The sequence below is a fragment of the Canis aureus genome, chromosome 32, assembly GCF_053574225.1.
Source record: "Canis aureus isolate CA01 chromosome 32, VMU_Caureus_v.1.0, whole genome shotgun sequence".
Lineage (NCBI taxonomy): Eukaryota > Metazoa > Chordata > Mammalia > Carnivora > Canidae > Canis > Canis aureus.
Window position 1 is genome coordinate 25,149,936 of NC_135642.1, and position 18,789 is coordinate 25,168,724.

The following is an 18,789-nucleotide window of genomic DNA, read 5'->3' on the forward strand; positions in this document are numbered from 1 at the left end:
CTCTCAGCTTTCCTCCAAGGTAGGAGGGATACTATCAAGTATTCCTCAATTAAGAGCTGAGGTTCAGAGAAGTCGTGACCCATCTCCTCCCAACTGCATGGTTGCTTTAAGGCAGCAACTGAAGAATCAGCCAGCTAATCTCAACTAACTCTGCTACAAGGACAGTCTGCAGGAAAACTTCCATAAGCTCTGTTCTTTGCCATTAACAGGCTCTATGCCATAAGCTGTTTACCAGTATTAAGTTTAATCATGCAGATTGATCCTATATCATATACCCTTAAAAATAAAAAAGATTATCAGGTACAAGGGTGGTAAGAGACCATCCACATAGGTATTGAAGCTTTGACAATGATATCACAAAAACATCAATAACTAATGTTTGTTGAAAACTAATACTGGACACTTCTGTAAATGCTTTACCTGTATTGACTCTTCTAAATCCTACAATCTTGAGATAGGTATTATCCCCACCTTACATATTAGAAAATTAAGATACAGGGATTTAAGTAATTTGCCCAAGATTTACAGCCAGTTTAGTGGCAGAGTCAGGATTTGAACCTAGTCATTCGGACTCTAGATCCTGCAATTTTAGCCAAGACCTATATTACAGAAAACATACACATACCAGTCTCACCAACTGTATTTGCTTGCAGAAATACTTTCCATAGCTTTCAGGAAGTGTGGGACCACTTTTCAGAGTAAAGACCCTCTGCTCCAAGAGTAGATAATATTCTTGCTTCATTTCACTATATGAGTACTATATGACCTGGAAACAGCTGCAACTCAGAGTAAGTTTGTGCTTGGCAGAAAATTATCTTCTAGTACAGTGGTTCTGAAAGTTTAATGGTCATATTATTCACTTGTCCAGCTTATTAAAAATGCATTTTTATGGAACCAAGCCCCTAGGGTCTCATTCACTAGATCTGGGATTGGGTCCAATAATCCATGCTGTTAACAAGCCTTACCATAACCACCACCACCACCAGCAGTCAAGCTAATAGAAGTGGCTCCCAGACCACATTCTGTCAAGTATTGCTCTCAGAAAAAGACCATTCTAATTATGAGGGAAAGAAGGGTCACATGAGACACTGAAGTTTGGTTCTTCCATAAAACAAGTCAAAACCAAGAACTTTGAGGGCTTTTAAAAGTCAAAGCAACTTAAACCATTGCTACTAAAATGGTAGTAAAGTCAATTTGAGCATGTATCTAGGAATTAGAGAAATGGGTAATAAAACCTCAGATTTCCTCCTTTACTACCTGTGTACCTGGAGAAACTGGGCCTCCATTTTCTCATTTGTAAACCAGGAGTGATAGGTTAGCTTGCAACATATACACAATAATTTATATTTATTCCCACCATATTTCAGAAAGTGAGCACATATCTTTTCTTCCTGCCTGGGATATGTAGACAAGGTTGAAGGTGGGGCAGTTATCTTGCCCTAATGAAGGAAAATGATAGAAGGATCTTGGGTCTAATAGCATCATGGAATGCCATGCCAGCTTGGGACTGCCCATCTGTGAAAGTTTTACCAAGTATATAAAACTCCAAATTTAAGCCACAGTTTCTCAGGTTTCTGATACTCCCCGCTGAATGTAAGCACTTTGTGATACAGTGGTATTAGTGTGATTTTATTTGTTCTTTATGCTTTACATTTTTCCAAATTTATAAAGAATCCCTGTGTGAAAAGCCCATAACTTGTTTCCACCCCTCAATTTGTATTACCAATTCATAATACTACAAGACCTTGCCTATGGGTTTCTAAAAGTAATTTTTCCTTTGTAAAGTCATAGACAATGGCAATTTTTAATGATATTAAAGAAAATATGTTTCATATTTTTTCTTAGTGCAGTAGACCAGTAGGTTTACTTCATTCCCATATGCAATTCTATTAGTAAGCTATCAAACAAGGGATTTTTGAGCACTACAGGAAACAGTCATTACTATAAAGCAGTGTAAATTCATTAAGAAGTCCTGCCAAATAAATGGCTTTAGTTAAAAAAAAAAAACATAGGTTTGTGACATTGATGGATTATATATAGATTACAAACATTCCTGAATAAGATGGAGAAATATAGATTTGTAGAAAATGTAGCTAGAAATGTTTCTAATTGTACTATGCCCAAAGAAGACCAGTTAATGAAAGATATTAAGAAAACACAATAGTATCGGTATTTTATCAACATCCTGGAAAAAATACATAAAAGGTTTATCAATTTTGTAAATAAGCTAGGAGGAATAATTATGTGAAAAAAATCAAAATCAAAATCTAATAATCTCACAAAGATAGTTAATGGAAATGAAGAGCTTTCCTTTACAACCAAGAGAATAAAACATCCAAGAGTCTTTCATGAAACCATGCATGCTAGTAGTTGATGAAAAAAAAAAAAAAAAAAAAAAGACAAACTTCTAATAACTGTGTTGAAAGACTAAATAGGTAACAAACCCAGACTAAAATTAACAAAGTCATAATTTTCTGATGAAGCTATATGGTCTTGGTGAATGCCTTTAATCAAAAGTTAATATATTTATAAGCAGATAAGCCACAGCTGGAGCACTGTGTATGGTTTTATGTGCTAGATCTGTGGTTTATATCATCTAAATGCTACCTGGAAACTCAAGCCCTGACAAGACTCTCAAATCAATAGTCTCTACTAGGTAGTTTCCCTTTTACTCTCCCTAGATAGGTAATGTACTACTTAGTGCTGTGGATTTGACTGCAGAGAAAAAGATACCCAAGTTGGAAAGGCTGTAGGAGATAGCAGCAATAAGTACTGCTTACAAATAAGGATATCAGGTATTTCTTCCTTCCCTAATTAGATAAGGAGAAAGAACTATCCCAGAGCAGAAACAAGAAAGAAGGGCAGGATGCTTATGCCGTAAGCCTGCCTACGTGGGTTTGTCATGGCTTTTTTGTTCTCACATCTATGTCACTCCTTTCTCCTGCCTCAGTTCCCTTTCCATTTGCTTTCCAGGTATCAGCAGTTAATGGGGAGGCACTGATGAAAGACTAGAGGAAGTAAAGAGCTAAAGCTAGAGTATTTCTGCTTCTTCCAATTCAGGCAATACCTTCAGCAATGATTCTGGCTCCTTGGGTTTAGCAGCTACCTGATAGGCCTTCTGTCTGCAATTCCATGAAGGCTGCTTTCTCCATGGTTCAAGGCATTACCAGCCTCCTCGTTCTGGTAGCACTATACTTTCTTTCCTGCTTCCCTTTAGCCCAAGTTGGCCTTAAGTTCCTATGTGATCCCCTAGTTGCTCCTTTAGTTCTTTCATCAGCTATGTGAACAATTCCCTGTATTAAATTGCTTCCATTGAGTTAGGTTATGTGGATTATTTTTCCTTGATAGAATCAGACTGTCTCAGTCAGGGTCCATCAGAGTCATTTAGTCAAGTGAGTGATCGAAGGAGAGTAAATTTTTTTGAGACTCTCCAAATTTGAAAATCAGAATGGAGTATAGTTGTGCCTCACTTATGGCTGGGAATTTGAGAGCTACTGCCTCAGAGAGAAAAATAAAATGTGGATGTGTTGAAGGCAATAGAATTAGCAACAGGTTACATCCGAGCCAAAGGAGGCTCGTTATCCCTCCAAGATTTCTGTGGCTGCCAGTGGTATCAAAGAAATGCAAGGGCTCCCAATGGCTACATTGTCACCCATATTTAGTTTTAGACCTTCTACAATGTGACTTCTGCTCCTCTCTAAAACCAGTTCTACAGAGGTTACGGCAATTTTTTTTTTTTTAAGATTTTATTTATATATTCATGAGAGTCAGAGAGAGAAGCAGGCTCCATGCTGGGAGCCTGATGTGGGACTCTATCCCAGGAGTCCAGGATCACACCCTGGGCCAAAGGCAGGTGCCAAACCGCTGAGCCACCCAGAAATCCCCGGCAATTTATTTTTAACTCTTTTCCAGTGTTCATTCTATTTGATGCCTTATCAAGGTTTGGCTGGGTAACTACCCTCTCAACCTTCAACTCTAGGTGGTCTCACCCTTCCTTGCTTGCTTGCTTCCTTCCTTGAGAAGTGGGATTTACTTAGATCAATGGAGGTTGTATATTTTGCTCCAATCCCAACTCAACTGCAATGGTGTTTATCTCTTTGGTTTTAAGGACTTCTGTTTTAAATATTTAGGGTTATTGAGTTCCCTTAAGTTTAAAATTTGTAAACATCTTATATACCCTTACAACTGCTTTTTGTCTGATGTGTAGCTACCACAGCTTTATTTTTGTTTAGTATATATCTGGCATATTATAGCCTTTCTGGATAGGACAGTGATTGATTTTCATCTATTCTAATAGTCTCCAGTGATTTTACTGTGTTTATTGAAAGTGCTTAAGTATTTGGTTTTATTCATGCCATTTTGCTTTGTTTACTATTTTAGTGGAGATTTTTTCTAGTTCCTTTTCTCCTTCTGTAAAGGTGTTTTCAGCTATATGATCTATAATCCCATAGAATTAACAGTAAAAGCAAAAACAGGCAAGGATGGAGAGCCCAAAAAAAGGATTAGCTTCCACTAAGGGACTGATTCTATCCTGTAAGATCCTCACAGGATACAGTTATCCCCTGGAACAGTTATCTTTTGGTTAACTTCCAGGGAAGTTAACAGCTGGAAGCTCAGCCACAATTCAAGCCCCTTGCCATAGGAACTTGATCATTGTCACCTGCACAAATTTGTTCCCAAATTCAAGCCAGCTTCTCTCTATTATCTAAAATATCACAAACCTTATCAAACTAGTGTCTCTCATATCTCTGTAATCAAGATATTTTCTTATTACTTGGGCCATGTTCACCTGATTCAAAGAAATACAATGCCCAGTTAAATAAATATGCATTTCAGGTAAATATGAGTATGTACTATTTGAAATTGGCAACATACCTATCTACTGAAAAAAACTCACCTATGGGGGGGGGGGGGGGGAGATGTAAGTGATTGTGGAGTTAAAAAAAAAAAAAAAAATCAAACAAAATTACCCTTATGTATTACTTAACCACATGAACTCTCCTTTTCTGTTACAATATATTTCACTTTTAACTAACACTATCAAACTTCATTGCCTCTAAGATAAAGCTCCAATCCCTACCATGCTGTATACAGCCTGATTTGCCCCCAGTTCATTCCCCAATATAATTTCTCATCTAATCACATCCCCTTCATACTATATGTGGCCTCCCTCATAGATTCGCTATATGCTGCCCTTATGCTCCCATGCCCAACTCTAACTTGGAGGTGCCTTGGGCTAACTCCTACCTGCCTGATTTAGCCTTACTGCCAATTCTCTTCCTTATCCATAAATGACTCTCACTCAATGCTACCAAAATTTTTATCACCCAAAAGTCTGTTCAGAGTCGGAACATCATGGTCAGATTCTGCAAGTTTGCACAATATGTTATTCCTGAATTTTCAGCCAAGAGCCATAAATTATATTTAAGTCCTATTAAGTCCTATTACTGGAAGAAATACAATTCCCTGAGGGGAAAAAAAAGTATACCTTCCTCTTTAAATTTCTTAGCCACATTGAATATTTTTCACTACTGGCCTCATGTACAAGATTGTTAACTTTGGACTATCATAAACTTACTATTTCCTTCCTTATGTGGCTTTGCACTTGGAGGATCAAATTTCCTGCAATATTAAGGTCTTGGGTGATAGTAAAAGCAGTAAAAGAATATGGTGAAATTAAGTTCTCATTTCTCTTCCCAGATTGCATTGAAAAAAAGATTGCCAGCCTCTTCATCACAAAGCATTAGGTTTGCAGCCAAGATGGACAGAGTAGCAGAAAACCAGAGTAGCATAACGCTGTCCTGAAGTAAGAAATAAAGGAGAAGAAGAGATAGTCCAGCCAAGCTTAAGCAATCATTTATCACTCACTACTTCTCTGAAACCTCAAGATTCCTATTTTATATCCCCATCCCCTTATATCCTGAGTTTAACATCTCTAGGAGTTAGAAGGTAAAAACCTAACCAGACTTTTGCCCAGAGGGGTGTTAACAGTGGTTTTTGATGCTTGGGATGCTAGGAAAACTCGATTTCACATGCAGTAGGAGGTTGAACCTCTATCTTATACCATGTACAAAATCCAGTTCAAAATGGATTAAAGATTCAGGTATTTTTTTTAAGATTTTATTTATTCATGAGAGACACGGAAAGAAAGGCAGAGACACAGGCAGAGGGAGGAGAAGCAGGCTCCATGCAAGGAGCCCAATGTGGGACTCCATCCTGGGAATCTGGGATCATGCCCTGAGCCAAAGGCAGACGCTCAACCGCTGAGCCACCCAGGCATTCCAGATTTAGATATTATATTTAAATCTGCAAAGCCCCTAGAAGAAAACATAGGGGGAAAGCTTCATGACATTCACCAAATAGCAATTGTTTGATAGGACACCAGAAACACAAATAAAAAAAGGCAGATGTGGGGTTATAAACCTAAAATCTTCTGCACAGCAAAACAAACCATCAACAGATTAAAAGGCAACCTATGAAAGAAAATTATAAGTCATGTATCTGCTAAAGGGCTAATATTCAAAATAATAAGCAACTCTTACAACTCCTTAGCAAGACAAAGAACAAATAACTTCATCAAATCATTAAAATGAATTTTTAAACATTTGCAATAAGTATGGCAAAACTGAAGACTTAGGGATTTGGAAGTTCAGACTGAACTCAGGACACAAGAAAAAATGAGAAAGCTTTCAAAAGATCAAGTATATGGAAGATAGCCAGTTGTTGGCACTTATTCTAATAGAAAAATCTTAATAGAGGTAAAACTATTTTGCTAAAATTCATTCATATATGAATTTAAAAAATACTAGCAACCCAGAAATAGAGAAGAATCTCCCAAGCCTATGATTTTTCCATCCAAAAAGTCAGAAAATCTTGAGAAAAAGGAGATATAACTCTTAGATTGGGAATATCCATTAAGATTGAATTCAAAACTCTGGCTGGGCATGCACACATACCCCATATGCACATGAGCACACACCCTAATAGCAGTTCCTTAAACCTGAAATCTAGAAAACATGAAAAATGTTACTATTTTTAATAACAAAAACAATCAAGTATCTAAGGTTTAGCTTAAAGAGTATCATGTAGAGCAAACTTTTTAATCTAATAAAGAAGAGGACTATACATGAATATTTCCATAATCACAGGTGATAGTAATCATTATGAAATACTATTTCATCCCACAGGTAATCAAATTGAATGTAACTCCAATCCAAACTCCAGTTGGACTCAAGGAATTCATTTATTCTAAGTGGTCTCTGAAACTAAAGGTGCATGAATAACAGCTTTGAAAAGAAAATGTTATGTTACACTACAGACATGAAGATATACTATAAACACTGAAAAACTAGTATGGTACTTGTATTAGAACAAACTAATGATCTAATGAGATAGAGAGCTGCCAGATTCATTTACTTGAAGGAACTTAGTATGTAATAAGAAATCACCCCACAAATCAATGGTGAAAGAATGATTTAGACGGATCCTGAAAAACTGGTTCATATAGAGAAAAACTAAGATAAATTCTTATTTAACTGTAAACAAGTGGGATCCAAATGGAATGAAGACCTCAACAGGAAAAGTAAACCAAAGTCAATAAAAGAAAATATGGAATCACATCCTCAAGGCAGAGAGGAATTTCTTAGAATAACAGAAACATATCACATGGATAAAGACTGAATTTTTACCCAGATTAAGAATTTCTATATGGGGTGATTGTGTGATGGGTACTGAGGGGGTGGGGGGGGAGGCACTTGATGGGATAAGCACTGGGTGTTATGCTATATGTTGGCAAACTGAACTCCAATTAAAAAAATATACAAAAAAAAAAAAGAATTTCTATATAAGGTCAAGATGGAAAGAGTTAAACAGATCATAAATTTAAAAACTACATAAGTGCAAACTTAACAAGAGTCTGATATGTTTTAAAATTAAGGCATTCCTATGAATCGCTAAGATTAAAAACTCCAGTGAGGGCAAAGGATAAGAGCAATTTACAGAAAAGGGAACCTGAAAAAGCTAACAAATATATCAATGTATGGTCACACCTAATACTAATCAGAAAAATAGAAATGAAAATAGTGCAGTATCATTTAATGCCTAATAAACCAGGGGGAAATGGTAGATAATGCCAAATGTTCCTGGTGCATGTACAGCTTGCTCTCCAGTATTTCTGTACCAGTGTGGCAGCATTAGATGAATTATTTACTTTCAACTCAAAATTCTATACCTGAGCATACATCACAAAGGAATTCTTCACAGGCCCATTAGGGGACATGTATTAAGAAGTTTATCACAGGGGATCCCTGGGTGGCTCAGAGGTTTAGTGCCTGCCTTCCACCCAGGGTGTGATCCTGTAGTCCGGGATTGAGTCCCACATCAGGTTCCCCGCATGGAGCCAGCTTCTCCTCTGCCTGTGTCTCTGCCTCTCTCTCTCTCTGTCTCTCATGAATAAATAAAATCAAATCTTAAAAAAAAAAAAAAAAAAAAAAAAAGGAAAAAGAAAAGTTTATCACAGTTCTATTTGTGGTAAGATGGAGCTGAAAGCCATCCAGTTACCTCCCTACTTCCACTCCTGAAAAATGGATACATAATATGTGATACACCACAGTGCTATGAACTAGTTAGACTAGATGTACCCACAAATACAGAGATGGATCCCTAAAAATCAATGTCGAGTAATACTATAAACTTACAAAATACTACAAGCTCATTTATAGAAGTTTAAAATATATAAAGTCTGGAATTTGCTTCAAAATAATCTGGCTAGGGTGGGAATGAATGAAGAGTAGGAAGAGTTATCTGCCCATAAATTTATTACTCAAGCTGGAAAGGAGTATGGAGAGTTAATTGTAATTAATTTTGTATTATTTTTTGAAGTGCTTGTATACAGGGACGCCTGAGTGGCTCAGTGGTTGAGCATCTGCCTTCGGCTCAGGTCATGATCCTGGGGTCCGGGGATCCAGTCCCACATTGGTTCCCAGGCAGTGAGCCTGCTTCTCCCTCTGCTATGTCTCTGCTGGTCTCTCCCCCTCCCTCATAAAATCTTTAAAAATGTTTGTATACAAAACACAAATTTTACAAAAAAAAAAAAAAAAGAAAAGAAAAAGAAAAAAAGACAAGAAATAAAATATATATAAAACGCATCTGAATGGTTACCTGAGGAAGTGGAAGAGCAGGAAAGAGATGTGAAAAGAAAAATAAGAGGCTTATGTAGGCCAATGATAATACAGTATACTTCTTGTTGACTAGTGTATTACCATTTTTCACTTTAGAAAAGTTTCTAGGTCTATGGTATTAAAAGGCAGTTGTTTTATGTTCCATTAATTGGTAGTCATTGCTTTCATTTTACAAAGCAAGCTAAGATGAAACTTAATTTTCCTCAACTCAAAAATTAATTCAGTACCATGACTTTCCCTATAACGAGGCTATTTCCCAAGTGCCTTCTTTAGCACATATTTCACTACTGATTTACTATTACTGCTTAATGTTTATTTATAAGCAATTGATTTATTCTTTTCTCCCACCATAATTTTTAACCTATTAAATATTTGCCCTCTCTTCCTATGTACCTCATCATTTGCATATTTTAAAACCACCATAGCCTCCTTGAACCATACTAAAACAAAGGAGTAGAAAGAATGATTTGTTACAATGAAATGTTGACTATTTTTATTACCCCTTTTTCTAATAGGTCTTTTAGTCTCCAGATTGTATATGCATCACTCAGAGAAATAAACTGAACAATACATATTATCAGGCTCCATTGAATGCAAAACCCATCTGAATATGATATATCACAAGACTGGTTCCCACTATCTGCAAATGGAAAAAAATAGATACAGTCTAAACACAGCAACTGATCTTTAAGCAAATGTTAAAGTAAAAGCATGGGTTGCAAAAGAGGAAAGGTAGAGAGAATGTAGTATAATAAATGGTTCAAGCTAGGCATTCTCAAATGTTAGCCAGGCATCAAAATCACCTGGAGAGGGTGCTCAATCAGATTGCTGGGGCCCCACCTCCAGAATTCCTGCCTAGGTAAGAACCCCAAAAACACAGTGCTAACAAGTGTTGGTTTTACCAGGTGTTGGTGATGGTGATCCAAGGCTAAGATTCTTACTTTACCCTGCCCATGTCCAGGGCCCAAACTCTTGACCAATAGACCATACTGCCTAGTCTACTAAGATGAAGTTTTGCTTAAGGCATTTTTCTACACCACCATGTAAATGTTTAATTTATATGTATATGTAGTAGAGTCTTGAAGAGGATTCACCAATATTCCACTTAAATTAGACTTCCAGAAGCTTCAAACTGTCCAAATATTGTGCCAAACACTTTTAATTTACTGTTTCAAAATGTTTATTAGGGACTAACCATATGACTCGGCACTGTGTGAATTACTGGCACAGCATATGAAGGAAACAATCTCCACCTTCCTGGAGCTTGCACTAAACTACTAAAATCAAAGTTACAACAGGGGCTCCACTAGTCCATATGGTGTCTTCCCATAAATTAAAAAAAAAAAAAAAAGTTTCCTATGCAGCAAGTGTAGCACTAGCTACATTTTAATAATTCCTTCACCTGATATTCCTGTTTGAACAAAGACAGGCAGACAGTCACCCTGATATTCCTGTTTAAACAAAGCTCTTAGGCTTAAATTTTATACCTATTTAATATGAAATTCTCAAGCTCAATTACAGGTTTTCAAATTCCATAGCATATTTCAAGGTTTTAGAGGCCTTTGTAAGGTTGGGGTGTGGATAGTAATATCAGGTACAAAGAATGGATAACACTACTCCCTTGTTCATGGGATACATTTATTGTTGTTCCTTGCCAGACTCTTGGGGGCTTTTTCCTCCCTTTGGCATTCCTGGGTGGGCTCAAACCAACAAGACTCTTGTTTTACATTTCTTCTCTTCATCACTAGTTTTTCTCCTTTCCCCTCCCCTACAGAAAGCATAGTATGTTTAACACAGATTATATATATTCAAATGTATGCATGTATGTAGAAATATACAAAGCTACATATAATCCTTTAGATATAATGTATTTTGAAGTTGATCTGTTTCTCAACTGCCAAAAATTATATTATGGTGTAGACTTTGCTGTTTATGTTTCTCATTCAACAAGAGGTTTTTAAGTCCTAACCAAGCAGATGGATGTATAGCTCACTTTTTACTTCTAACTGCTGTACAGTATTCCATGGAGTACAGTATTTTACTCCTAACTGCAGTACAGTATTCCATCTACCCTATTTCATTTTCCAACTCCCCAAGTGATAGATACTTAGGTTACCACCAATGCCCAATTACCTCCAGCAATGTTATAATGTAAATCCTGATACCCACCTTCTACCAGGCTATTTCAGGATGGAATAATAACTACAAAATGAGAAGTAATGGTTGGAAGTTAGTGGAGAAGTAACACAAGACTTAATTTTTCAATGATGTTAGAGATGTGTTGCCAGAGTTGACTTTTTATGTAAGCAAACAACAAAAATGACTCAAGACACTAACAAGAATTGCTTCCACACCAATGTCTTCCTTTAACCATCCAGACTGAACTACCCATAGACTGAAAAGAAACTCAAAATATCAGAGAAAATTAGTTTGCAAATTTAGAAAAGTGGTCAATAGCTGGACAAGCAGACTTTCAGTAGTTGTAGTTTTCCATGGTTCTCAGCACTGCCTATACCTCAGAATCACATACTGAAAAAAATTCAACATTAGAGCTCTAAGCCAGGCTATTTAGATTCCCTAGAACTGACCCAAAATTGCATGTTTAAAAATTTCCCACATAACCCAAATATGCAGTTAGGATTGAGTAAAATCACTGAGCTGACCACTTTAAGTTATAAATACTCACTTTAGATTATCAATCATGATTTCAACAGCAAGAGAAAACATTGCCTCAAGTTGGCATAAATAATAAAGGAATTTATTAACTTACACAGTCAGAAATCCATAACACAGGCAGACTTCTATAAAGGTACACCCATGGTGCAGCCATACATCTCCAAAATTCTGCCAAACTGCTCTCACTGATGTCTTCCACCTTAGTCTGGTAACAAGGCAGTTTGCATCCATTTCAATACTATACATCCCAACACATCCAATAGCTGCTCCTTAAGAGCAATGAGCCTTTCCCAGAAGCCCCAATATATACCCAAAGGTAATTGGCCAGAATTTAGTTCCAACCTAACAATAGTAACTTAATTAACAAGACTAGATGAAGCTGATGGTTCTTAAATTTGGAGGTTGCATTAAAATCACCTGTATAGCTAATTAAACTACAGATCACTGAGTCCCACCCCCAGTTTCTTATTAAGTACTTTTAGGCTAGAGCCCAAGTGTTTTCATACTCATTTGCCAAGTTATGATGATTTTGATGCACTTTGAGAACCACTGCCTAGAGCAGCTTTCTCTAAAATATATGGTTTTGTATTAGTAAACATCTATGATTATTTAAATATGTCCACAAATTATAAAACTCCCTTCAATACGTGGACTCTAACTCCCCTTTTCTATGACCTAGACTTAATGGCTTACTTCTAAAAAGTAGCATAAAGTGAAAGTGATGGTCTATGACGTAAATAGTAGGTCATAAGACAATTTTCAGCTTCCATCTTGGTCTATCTTGCTCTGGAATCATTCACTCTGAAGGAAACAAATGGCCATGTCATTAGGACACTCTAAAGAATCCCACATGGTAAAGATCTGAGGTCTCCAGCCAACAGTCATGTGAGTGAGCCCTTTTGCCCATGGATCTTCCAGCTCCAAACAAGTCATCAAATGACCACAACCCTTGCTATTATCCTGACTGCAAACTCATGAGAGATCCTAAGCCAGAACCTCCCATATCAGCTGCTCCTAAATTCCTGACCCACAGAAACTATAAGATTATAAATGTTGTTGTAATCCACTAAATTTTGAGGATATTTTGTTATGCAAAAATAGATAATACAATAAGTAGGCAAATTGGAAAGAGGAAAAAGAAAAAACATCTTGAGCAACCGAACTGTCTTGTTTAACTCGCTTCAGTTAATGAAGGTTTAGTGTAAAAACAAACATACCAATAAGCTCAGGAAATCTAAACTTAATTTTAAGGCACAACAAGAACTTAAAGGTCTTTCTATATCCAAGGAAACTCTACAAATCTCACATCTGGAGCTTAGAGATCTTTATTATAGTGAAGTTCTATTTTACATCTTTGTTGTTGTTAATCTCATAATCTCCACTTCCCTCATTCTAATTTGTGCCTCCCTCACAGTTTCTTAGACTCTTATTGCTACTTAGAGTGTTGTCTCTGGAACAGCATTATTAGTTTTCACCTGGAAGTTTCTTAGAAACTTTCGGCCCCATCTCAGGCCTACTACATCAGAATCAGCATTTAAGTTTGAGAAATAATGCTGATAGCATGACCATTAGACTTAAACTCCTACCTCTCACTGCAGTGGTTCCCAAATTTTGATGCACCTTGTAATAACCTGATATCTTTTAAAAATACTAATGCCTGGCTGCCACCCTAGGCATTCTGATTGGATGTATATAAGGCAAGGCAGGTCACTGGAGTTTTTAAAGCCTCCAGGTAATTCTAATGCCTAATAAAATCTGGGAACTACTAGCTTAAAACTTTCTTTTGTTGGTATTTTCCAATTAAATTTTAAAGCGATGTAGTACCTGGGTACTCAGTGTTTGAGTGACTGAGTGGCTCAAGGGTTGAGCTTCTGCCTTCAGCTCAGTGTGTGATCCCAGGGTCCTGGGATGAAGTCCCGCATCTGGCTCCCCACAGGAAGCCTGCTTCTCCCTCTGCCTATGTATCTGCCTCTCTGTGTGTCTCTCATGAATAAATAAATAAAATCTTTTTAAAAATTCAAAAATGAGAGCACTTGATTAACCCATATTTTTGTTTTGTTGATTTTTTTTAAATTTAAATTTTAGGTAGTTAACATACAGTGCAATATTGGTTTCTGAAGTAGAATTCAGTGATTCATTACTTACATACAACACCCAGTGCTCCTCATAACCAGCACACTCCTTAATACCCAATACTCATCTAGCCCATCCTCCACTCATCTCCCTCCATCAACCCTCAGTTTGTTCTCTGTTGTCTCTTATAGCTTATTTCCCTCTCTCCATTTTTTCTTTCCCCCTCTTCCCATATGTTCATCTGTTTTCTTTCTTAAATTCCACAGATGAGTGAGGTCATATGGCATTTGTCTTTCTCTTATTTCACCTAGCATAATACACTCTAGCTCCATCTATGTCATTGCAAATGGCAAGATTTCATTCTTTCTGATGGCTGAGTAATATTCCATTTTAGATATAGTGTGTGTGTGTGTGTGTGTGTGTATGATTTCTTCTTTATCCATTCATCAATTGATGGACATTTAGGCTCTCTCCATAGTTTCGCTATTGTTGATAATGCTGCTGTAAACACTGAGGTGAAGGTGTCCCTTCAAATAACTATGTTTGTATCCTTTGGGTAAATACCAGGTAGTGCAATTGCTGGATTATAGGGTAGTTCTATTTTCACTCCTTGAGGAACCTCCATACCATTTTCCAGAATAGCTGTACTAGTTTGCATTACCCCCAACAGTGCAAAAGGGTTTTCCTTCCTCTGCATCTTTCCTACTACCTATTTCTTTTGTTCTTTTGTTGGTGATTTTAGCCATCCTTACAGGTATGAGATGGTATCTCATTGTGGTTTTATGTTTCCCTGATGATGAATAATGTTGAGCATCATTTCATGTGACTTTTAGCCCATCTGTATGTCTTTTTTGAAAAAGTGTCTCTTCATGTCTTCTGCCCATTTCTTAACTGGGCTATATGGTTTTTGGATGTTGAGTTTGATAAGTTCTTTGTAGATTTTGGATACTAACCTTTTATCAGATGTCATTTGCAAATACCTTCTCCCAGTTGATAGGCTGCCTTTTAGTTTTGTTGATTGTTTCCTTTGCTGTACAGAAGGTTTTTATCTTGATGAAGTTCCAGTAAGTCATTTTTGCTTTTGTTTTCCTTGTCTGTGGTGATGTGTCTAGTAAGAAGTTGCTGTGGCTGAGGTCAAAGAGGTTCTGCTTGTGTTCTCCTCTAGGATCTTGATAGTTTTCTATCTCACATTAAGGTCTTTCATCCATTTTGAACTTATTTTGTGTATGGTGTCAGAATGTGGTCCACTTTCATTCTTCTGTGTTGCTGTCCAGTTTTATACAACTATATGATGGGAGTTTAACCATCCTATAAATTGACTAATTTTAACCCAACCAATTGTGGGGGAAAGAGTGAATATTGCAGGATCATATGATCTTAAAATAACCACTGCTGCTCACAAAGACTGTAGGGAACGCAGTTTCCTTTAGTGCAGTGCTTCTTAATCTTGGCTGCACATTAGAATAACCTAAAGAGCTGGAAACTCTGTGTCTACAAAACAATTCATTCAGAATCTCTGGGTGAGAACCAGGAAACGATGATGTTAATCTGCCCAGATGATTCCAATTTGCAACCAACACTGAAAAATACTTCTGAAATAAACAGTGGGAATAGCAGTGGGCATGTCTGTATAAACAGTATGCCAGAATAAATACAAATCACAATTATGCTGGCTTTAAAATCATAGCTATTTAATTTATTTATGGTCTAAACCTAAAATCAGTGGAGTGAATGGTAACATCATGTAAGGGAAAGAACATAGTTGACTAACTCTCTGGTTCAGTGTGTTTGGGCAAGTCTTTAGTTTGATCAACTTCAGTTTCCTCGTTTCTAAAATGGAGATAAAACCAAACCAACTAACTCAAAGTGTTTTAAGAATAGTAAATATCATAATATACATAAAACACCATAGACATTGTAGGTCATCAACTTTATATGCTTCCTCTTCCATGAATTAAGGTATATTTTCTTTTAAAAGGTATGATTCTGGGAAGGATTGGATGTAAACCTCACACCTATCCCATTGAGTAGGAGAGTTCTATTGTTATTACAGTTTGACAAGTGAGAAAATTTAAGCTAAAAAATGTTAAGTAATGAGTAATAAAACTGAGATAGAAAAAACACAGGTTATCTATTCCAAAGCCCAAATTCTTAAACAGCCCACTACCAGCTCTCTAAAATAGCTACCTTCTTCCTTATCATCTTTGATAGAAATATTGGTGTGCATACAGGGTGGAAATGAAGTATTGAGAAGGAAGAATATAGTGTCTGTAATGATGTGGTGTGGTACATGTGCTACCAGTATCCTGATAATTGTCCTTCTCATTTTCTCCCCTCAGGCCAAGTTGTCAACTGCAGAGCTCTCAGTCCTGTCCTAGAAGGGTCACAATGCAATTCTTCAAAGGTGATACTGTCAGTATACTTCTGAAAAATCACCAGAATGTGCTTATTTTTTTTCATACACAATTCTTGCCTACATAACCATAACAGAGTCTGTACTTTCATAGACTAAGAAATGTAAGATATACAAACTTATAAATCACCATGTCCAATTGACCCTCTACTCTCCCTGTCTTTCAATTTGATCCAAGTTATCTATCCTTCAAAAGGCAATTACAATAGTCACCTGATTTTTTGAGTGTATGCCTTTTCTTGTTTATACTGCTATCTTACTATAGTTCATTCATTCATTAGCCAACATGCTTTTCAGTTTAACTAAATTTCATTTGTACTTCTTTGCATCCTTTCAACATGCTCATCCCTATATAACCTTTCAGTTTAAGACATGTGCAGAAAAGATATCTATCCAAACTTAGGTACAGATTTAAACATCAGAACTGGAGCAAACCCAAATCCTAAATTTAAGTTAAAGTTTGTCTTCTGCATACTTCACTTACTCTTTTTAGTTTCTAGGACCTCTCACTACTCAGGCCTTTTTACATTCTCTTTCTCTAACAAATGTAACCATCCCATAATAAAGTCTCTTGGTTTTCTACTAAATAACAATAATCTCCTCTCTTCTCTAGTTATCATTTTATTACTCTCAACTGGACCATTACCACTGGCATACAAGCATATTCAAATATTTCACATCTTTTAAAAAAATCTTCCTTGAGAAGTCCCTGAGTGGCACAGTCAGTTAAGCATCAGACTCTTGGTTTCAGCTCAGGTCATGATCTCAGAGTCACAAGATGGAGCCCCACATGGGGCTCTGAGCTCAGCATGGACTCTGCTGAGATTCTCTCTCTCTCTCTCTCTCTCTCTCTCTCTCTCTCCATCTCTCCTAAACAAATGAATCTTTTAAAAAAATATTCCTTGAGCCCATAGTTTGAAGAGGTCATTGAAAGGATATGACAGCTGATTGACCCCAAGCAGGACTGAGGCAATCAGAGACTCCTTGCTCACTTCCTTGTCCTTGGAATATGCATTTCACTTGCTTTCCCTGCACTAGAGGCTGACTATGGACACAGCCTTTAGAGAATAAAGTGTTATTGAGATCATCTGGATATATTATGTGACTGAACCCGGTTAAGGCTTCCACATAAACTTTAAGATTCTGGCAGGAGGGTGCAGGGATCTATTCATCTTGCAGCTCCCCAAAACAAGGCTTATAAACAAATTCCCTTGCTTATTAAAACCTGCCACCTGCTGATCTGGAGTGTTCTGCCATTCCATGTAAGAGGGACAGTGTGCAAACCAATACCCATATTAACTTACAGCTACTATCTCATTTTTGACCCCCTTTACAATAAAATTAATCTAGAGTTGTCCATAGTTATTCGTACTTTCTCACTATCTACTCTCTCTGAAACCACTCCTAACAAATTTGCATCCTCATCATTCCACTGAAAGAACTCTTGTCAAAATTATCGCCTATACTGCTTTTGCCAAATTCCATGGGCAATTCTCTGCTTTCATCTTCCTCAGTCTCTCAGCAGCATTCTGCAATGTTATTATCTCTTTCCTGAAACTCATTCTTACCTTGGCTTCTGTGACACCAGATTCCATGTTTTCTTCTATCGGTTTTTCTTTCATAGTCTCCTTTCTTGAGTCTTGTTCCTCTGCTGAAAGACATTATTATGCAGTTACACAACTTGGAATACTATTATCATGACTCTGAATACCATCTCAGTGCTAAGCATTCCCAAATTTACATCTCCAATGCTGAACTTTCTGCAAGTTCATACCTGCTTATCTACTTGCAAATACGCAAGCTGTTCGTTCACTTAATGTGTCCTGTATGTTTAATAGACATCTCAAATTTAACATGTCCAACACAGAAATTGATTTTCAATCCCCAAACCTACTCCTCTGCAAACTTCCCTACCTCACCTGTTCTTGACTCCTTAACTCTTGGTCTTTTTTTTTTTAACTTAAAATCAGTTAATTAACATATAGTATGTTATCAGTTTCAGGTGTAGAGTTTAGTGATTTATCAGTTGCATATAACTCCCAGGGCTCATTACCTCAAGTGCTCTCCTAATGCCTGTCACCCAGTTACCCCATCCCCCTACCGACCTCCTCTCCAGCAAGCCTGTTTCCTATAGTTAAGAATCTCTTATGGTTTGTCTCCCTCTCTGATTTCATCTTATTTTATTTTTCCTTCCCTCCCCCATGTTTATCTGTTTTGTTTCTTAAATTCCACATAATGAAATCATATGATGTTTGTCTATCTCTGACTGATAAGAATCAGTCAGATATTTATCACTTAGTATATAATACCTTCTAGTTCCATCATTGCAAATGGCAGGATTTCATTCTTGTTGATGGCTGAGTAATATTCCATTATAAACATATGCCACATCTTCTTTATTCATTCATCTGTTGATAGACACTTAGGCTCTTTCCATAGTTTTGGCTA

The 18,789-nt window shown here is 36.9% G+C and overlaps 1 long non-coding RNA gene across 2 annotated transcripts in view; it reads left to right on the forward strand.

Moving 5' to 3' along the window:
- The window catches only part of LOC144303251 (uncharacterized), a 91,348-nt gene that overhangs the window by 18,798 nt on the left and 53,761 nt on the right, over window positions 1-18,789 (forward strand). For both annotated transcript variants that reach the window (XR_013370308.1, XR_013370309.1), the window contains exon 2: window positions 16,268-16,332. This is a non-coding gene — a long non-coding RNA (uncharacterized LOC144303251). The remainder of the gene's footprint in view (window positions 1-16,267; window positions 16,333-18,789) is intronic.